The sequence below is a fragment of the Brassica oleracea genome, chromosome C9 (assembly GCF_000695525.1).
Source record: "Brassica oleracea var. oleracea cultivar TO1000 chromosome C9, BOL, whole genome shotgun sequence".
Lineage (NCBI taxonomy): Eukaryota > Viridiplantae > Streptophyta > Magnoliopsida > Brassicales > Brassicaceae > Brassica > Brassica oleracea.
Window position 1 is genome coordinate 36,039,915 of NC_027756.1, and position 7,583 is coordinate 36,047,497.

The 7,583-nt window shown below is 30.9% G+C and overlaps 1 pseudogene; it reads right to left on the reverse strand.

Moving 5' to 3' along the window:
• Window positions 1-3,209: 3,209 nt before the first annotated feature.
• On the reverse strand, window positions 3,210-4,756 carry LOC106314894 (annotated as a pseudogene).
• Window positions 4,757-7,583: the final 2,827 nt, after the last annotated feature.

The following is a 7,583-nucleotide window of genomic DNA, read 5'->3' on the forward strand; positions in this document are numbered from 1 at the left end:
AAATAAATATTATATAGAAATTAGTTTTACTTATTATATGTTTTTTGCATATTATTAAATAATGCATATATATTGATAGTGAAAATTCAGTAACTATTACATATATGATTAAATTGGTGCAAACACATAAATAAAATTTATTAATTCAAACAAACACTTTTTCTATTTTATATGATATAAAATTAAGTTTTAATGATATTAACATAGATATATAGTACTTTTTTAGTATTGATATATGTTAAACAATATTTTATACTCATATTGTTTTCTGATAATTTGTATTTTTTATAACAAAAATTTTGAATCACTCATAGCAAATTGATTTTGTAGGTTGTTTAATAGTTTTAGTCATTTATAATTTTAAAAACATTATGAAAAGTTTTAAAACTAAATATTAGGTTGTCAATATTTGTTCAAAACTTTTATCAAAAAAAAAATCAAAGCAGATTTCGAAATTAATATACATAAGTATTTTTATATGGTACATAATTTATATTTAACTAAATTAATATTTATTAAATGCGACTTCTTATTATATAATTTTGTAATCATTTATATCTTGTTATAGCAAAAAAAATTAAACCATGGATCAAAAAAATTCAATGTGAGATTTTTAACAATTTTAGTCATTTATAGTTGTTTTAAAAAATTCAAAATATAACATATACAAAAAAATCTATTTTTTATTATATAGTTAATGTGGTTGTTTAATTTGTTTTAATAGGTTAAAATTCTTTTAAAATGATAGAGAATATGCTAATTTTTATCAAATCTTTATTATTCAAAATTATTATTTGTCATGTATACTTTAGCCACATATGGTAATTCTGTTATTTTAATTTAAGGAAACAGTGAAGAACATTAATAATTAAGTTATGATTAGTTTAATAAAAAGTTTATTATATATTTTCATGGACCAACATATTAATCTAAGGATTCTAAGAATGATTGTGGTGATGACACGTGACAACAAAAAAATGTTGTAATGTTTCTCTTTTAATATATAGGGGATGATGTGTTCATTTTTTTTTTACTATTTGCTTGTTTAAAAAACATAAGTAGTCTAATTATTTGATAAAAAAAGCCTTGGTATAGCTTTGTTCATTTAAGATGTTTGCTTCAATTGACTTACGCTCAAGTCAACAAAAAAAAAAAAAAAACCCTAATTCTTTGTAAAATGTGTTCCTACATTTGATTACTACTGTGCACTTCGTCGTGTACTTGAAATTTTGATTTATCAAATTAAGGCATAAGCTATCACATAATTCACTTCCATAGCCCACAGTTCAAATATTTCGATTTTTAAAGAGTGGTTATCATTCAAGGAAAACTGTGAGCTTATTATCTCCTTTGTTACTAAACTAAGAAACATGTTGGCCAAGTTACAGCCATCAAATTTTCAAACTCTAAAACATATCTTCTTGTAAAACTAAGAGAGTTTAGTGTCCAAGTAAAAAAGAAATACCCAGGACCTTGTAGTCCAGTGGTACTATCTCTTTGGGGAGGGGAGGTCGGATGTTCGACTCGCGTGGATGGAGAGGCGTGTCCAGGGCCCGTAAAAAGGTACATACAAAGGCTGGCGCCGGGACTAGGTGGTGGGCCGCAAGGCCAACATCTGGTTAAAAAAAAAAAAATGTAAAAAAGAATCGTTTGTGTCCAAGTAACAAAAGAATTATTACCAATTTGTCAGTAATATGTAACATCTATTATGTGGCTTGCCAGGTAGGTATGCTATCTTTATCAAGAACAAAAAAAAAGGAAAAACAAATTGCAAAAAAAAACAGATTAAACTATAGATAAAAAGCGCACGACCACCGATCTTATATTATAGTACAGTATTCGTTATTGTAGGTTTTTCTATAGTTACGTTACTATATCTGCATATCGAGTCAAAAGAATCATTTTCCCAAAGCTGCGGTTCATAGAATAGCCACTTCATTGCTTTGGTTGTTGAAACGTTGATATTCTTCCTTCATGTTCATCAAAATCATCCAGATTCTCCTAACCTTACCAACTTCATTATTACCTCATCATATTTCTGTCTAGACTTTATTTAACTCTTTAAATCCATTTTTAAAATTTTATTCTTTCGTTAAAATAACTAAAATAAATTTAATTAAGATCATGTTTATGATCTATCAACTTGAATAGATATAAGGATATCATCGGGTAGTTTCATCGAATTTTCCAATTTGCCTCCTATTTCTACGAAAATTCATTCTCTTTATAATAAGCTGTGATGAAGCATAGTTTAACACTTTACATTTTGCTGTGGTAGCACATTAATGAGTAAGTTTTTGATCCAATGGTCAGGGATATGGACTTGGCATTTAGATAGAAGGAAAAGTATCCGTGATTCAATTTGAAAATCTAACGAAAATAACTATATGATTCAGAGTAAGAGTGGGTAAAATATTTGGAATTCGATTTCAGATCCGGTTCGAAAATATTATAAATATGTAAATAGAAAATACTATAACCAGAAATATATATATATATATATATTTAAACTGTCACTGTATCTAAATATTTTATTATTTTATTCAGTGTTTAATTTAGTTTAATAATTTAATAATATTATTTAAATTATTTTGACTATTTTGGAAATGTTCGAATTGGATCTGTATTATATCCGCAATTGTTTTTTTTTTTTTTGAACATTTATATCCGCAAATGTTGACGGATTTAAATCAATTTTATAATTTTAGACCCTACGTATAAAGGTTTCAGTATCCTAAAACTGTAGAGTACCATACTTGTGCCCATCCTTAAATAGTTTCAGTCTTTAAAATGTTTTAAACGAAATGAGTCAATGGGTGATTAACCGTAATTCACACTGCCGACGTATTCTTTAAAACTAATAAAAATATTGAAGTAATGCTTACTTGTTTCGCCACCAATATTAGATAAACGATAGTTATATTTATTTGTACGCATGAGGTATGCACTTGCAGAGTTACAGAAAAAAAAGGTATGCACTTGCAGATTATCAGATTATAATTATAGATTACAATATTTTCTTGTCATAAATACATAATTTATCATTTTGAGTAACGTCAACAATGACAGTAATTTAAAAATTAGCATGTCATGCTAGTATGATACGAGTGGTAGAGCCAAAAACTTTTTATACTGGAATCAGAACAAAAAATCAAAAACACAATGTTTAAATGACCAAAAAACTACAAATGTATTACACAAAAAAAAAACTACAAATGTATTCTTGCTTGAAACTTTTTTATAACAGTTTCATCGACTATATATTCAAAAAAAAAAATTCAATAAAACAAATAAAACAATCACTTAGAAACTGATCACCGATGCGATTTCGTAATACTGTCTTGACGATCTTCATTCTCCAAAGTCAGAGATAACTTCAAAAGCATATACACCAAAGATTGAGAAAGAAGTTTCTTGGTTTCTACTCTTAACCGCGATAGATCTCCAAGATGTTTCAAATCAATAAACCTTTTATATCCTCGTAAATTATAAATATAAATGTCAAGTTGCTGCTTAAGTGATATGCATTCCACAACACTAAAATCTTCGGGATAGAATTTAGTCAGTCTTAATAACTTTTCTTTATCAAACTCACGAAATGAAGCAGCAGGACTTAAAGCTGATGTGCAAACGAGTAACTCAGAGTTTACCTCGTTAAAGCGACCATTAAAATCTTGAAGCGCCATACCCAATAATGTATAAAAACAATTGACGTGATAATGATGCAAGTTGGTAATGTTGGTCTTTTTGTGTGACTTCCTTGGATCGATGGAATCATCCTCCATGTTGAAAATACCAGTGTCACGTTTCCACAAAAAGCTGAAAAATCATTCAAAAAAAGAATCACAGCCATCATATCTAAACTTTTGTAGTTGTCGCTTAGTGGATACTACTAATGAGACAACATTTAGGATGTCTTGATCTTTTAGTTGCAAGACCAGTGACAGATTTTCTGTGAGTCCCAAAATGTGCAACATCAAATGTAGGTAGAATACACAATCAAAAGTATGAATATATTTGAGAAGACTATTTGCTTCATTTCACTGGATAAGATCAGCACCTTCATCCTCGACGTACACAAGCATCTCATCCACAGAAGAAAACGTCTCAACTAACCGCAACAACGTTTTATAATGAGAACCCCAACGTTTACTTCCTGGTCTTGGAAGAGAAGACTCATGATTCAGTCGTTTCCAGTCTTGATTTCACCACTGCTTATTCCCTTTTCAATTATATCCCGCTGAATTTCTCGCATCTTATATTTTTTTTTACATGAAGTTTCAACCACATTCACTAACAAAGAAATATCTAACTTCGAAATGTTTCTTCGAGACAGCAACAACTACCAATTATAGTTGGTGAGCAAAACAATGTACATAGTATGCCGAACTGTTTTCTTTTGAAATCAGTGCTCTCAGACCATTAAATTCACCTCTAATATTTCCTACTCCATCATAGGCTTGTCCTCTCACCTTTTTCAGACTCATATTATATTTAGCAAGCAATGAATCAATTCCAGATTTCAAAGATAAAGAACATGTATCCTTCACATGGATAAGACCAACAAATCTCTCTTTGACCATACCATGTTTATCGACAAAGCGAAAAACTATAGTCATTTGGTCTTTCATAAAACAATCAGCTGATTCATCCACCAATAAAGCAAACACATCATTGTCCATCTCTTGAACTATGAAATTAATTACTTCTTCCGAAAAACAATTAAAATGTCTTTTTGAATAGGATGAGACACCATTTGATTATTTCTAGGAGCATTCTTCACCACAACCGTGCTTACAGCTTCATTTTAGGCAGCAATATATTTCACTAACTCCAAAAAAATTCTTTTGCTGCTAGAATCGGCTCTCTCATCATGAGCACGAAATGGTAATCCTTGTTTCAGTAAGTATCTAGCAACATCGACTGAAGCATTTAGTTGGATACGATACTCTTTTTTTACAACACCGGTTTGCTTTTGAAAAACATGTTTGATTGATTGACCTTGTCTCATCAAATCTTCACACTTCTTCTTGACTATGTTGTGAAATCTATTTATCACACCTACATAGTCAGTCAATCTGTCAGATTTATGCTAACTATCAAATCCCTCTATGACAAATCCAACACTTACACTTTTTTTCTTGTTGCTGAATAAATAACAAAAAAAACAATATGCCTTCTCTTTCTTGACACTGTATTCTAACTAATCACCATAATGATCAAACCAAGAAGGATTAAACCGCCTTAATACACCCGAAATAACTTTTTGCTTAAAACTATGCCCACAAAGTTGACAAGGTCCTCCAGTCAAATACTTACGTCTCACCTTGTCTATTTGATTATGATCATATTCATGAATCCCTTTTCTTTCTCCAGGATCATGCACATGTCGTCTAGGTGAATATCATCGGTTGATAAAAATTTTCTTTTCAGATTTAGAAATTGATCTTCTGTTAAATTAGATAGATTGGGTTTTTTAAAATATAAAATTAATTATTAAAAATATTCAGATCATGAACATAAAGTAATAATATAAACAACAGAGTAGAATATAACAAAAAAGTATATAAAAAACTAACCTGAATGTGGAGCACAAGTTAGAACAGGTCGCCGTCGTCTTGTGTTTGCAGGGGAAGAGAAACATGTTTTTTTTTCTATTTTAAGTTTGCTTATATTTTTAATGCTTCTGTATTATAAACTATTTGGGCTTAAACTAAAATATTACTAAAGTTTAAATACCCAAAACATGTTTAATGATTTTATAATTTTTTGCAACTATAGAATAATAAAATTAAAACTTATATAAATCCAAAGTTTTAAAAATAAAAATGAAAATATATTAGTTGTATAATTAATTTTTTATTTTAATGTTTTGTAATTATTTTTTAAGTGGGATCAATACAAATTTTATTTAATTTTATTTTTTCAAAAGTAGAGAGTCAACTGACCCCTTACCACTTAGCTGCCTCCGCCCATGTATGAGATCTTTACCCGGATTTTTTAGTTAATAAGTTAACTCATGGGAAGTTGGAGGCAAGAGGCATGTTCGTTTACGCGCGACTTGCGACCTCTGACTAAGATTATGTTGGTTTATGTGTCGTCCGACCTAAACATGTGACCTACGACTAAAATTATGTTCGTTTACGTGTCGTGCGACCTGCGAACAATCGCGCGATCAAAATTTTCTTAAATTTTAGTCATTGTTTTTTCGGACGACTTGAAAATCGGAACGTACGACTGGTCGCGCGATCAGTTGCACAACATCAAAACGAACAACAACCTGCGAATAGTAGATTACGCGACAGCAAAATGAACAATAACCTATGACTTGCGACCAATCGCAGATCGCATGTCGCAGGTTGTCCGATAGGTAAACGAACATGGTCATATACCCTCCGATATTGGATTTACGTTTTTTTCCTGGACGATTAGCTCTAAAAACGGGAATACAAAAAATGGTAATATACAAATTGAATTTTTTGTTTCAAAGTTAGTTAATTTTAGTGGACGATAATGTTTTTCTAAAATCAGTTCAAACTAATTAAAAACTCAAGTATATAAATGGAAAAATTGGAAATATGGAACAAAAATACAAGTAGATTGTCCCTTTGCCATTATATGAATTATAAGTTATCCCAATGCCATAATTTTTTCTGTAAACCCAATTAAACCCCTAATCTAATCTTTTAAAAGTTTTTATTAATTTAATTATTTAAAAAAAAATTAATTTTTTTTGTTAATTTAATTATTAAAAAATAATAAAAAAAGAAATACAAAAGAGAAAAATTGACAAAGCCCGACGAACCCTAATTGTTGCCTCCTCCTATGGCGATAGAGAGAAAAGACGATTTGAAATGCTCCAAAAGGGGATCTCGCCGTCAACGGTGTCCTTCTGGCCGGTGTTCTTCTTCTTCTCAATCGAAGTCTCAGAGACCTAGTCTCACTTCGCGACTCGTTCTCAAGTAAGTCGCCGAAGACCACTGAAGCTCGTACCTCGCCGATAACTGAACTCGTGCCTCACCGCTCCGCACTCACTCTCTCAGCCATAGTTTCAAGCAGGCCAATCGATTCTCCTCAGGTTTGTTTATGAATTTTTTGCATGTCTTTGTATCTTTTACTTGAGCTTTTTTAAGAGCGATTTTGACTGTCATAAGTTTCGATTTTTTTTCTGTGAATTATTTAGGCTTCAATCTTATCAAAGTTTCCTACTTTCTTATTTGGTGGATGCAAATTCCATGTTTAGAAAGAGGATACACATTCTCTATTGCCTTACAAAGTGAGGCATTTCTGTCTGACACAAAAGCTAGAGAATGCTCGTCCGCAACAACAACCTTTACCTGTCTCATAAACCAATCTCATGAACGATCATTTTCTGAGTCCACAACCGCAAACGCAACAGGATACAAGTTAGAGTTTCCATCTAAAGCTGTCGCAGAAAGTAATACCCCTTTGTATTTGCTCTTCAAAAATGTCTCATCAACAACAAGAACTTGTCGCATGGCTGTCTGAAAACCTTGTACTGATCGGCCAAACGAAACGAAGAGAAATCTGAATCTACCATCAACATCGGTTTCATAAAACGT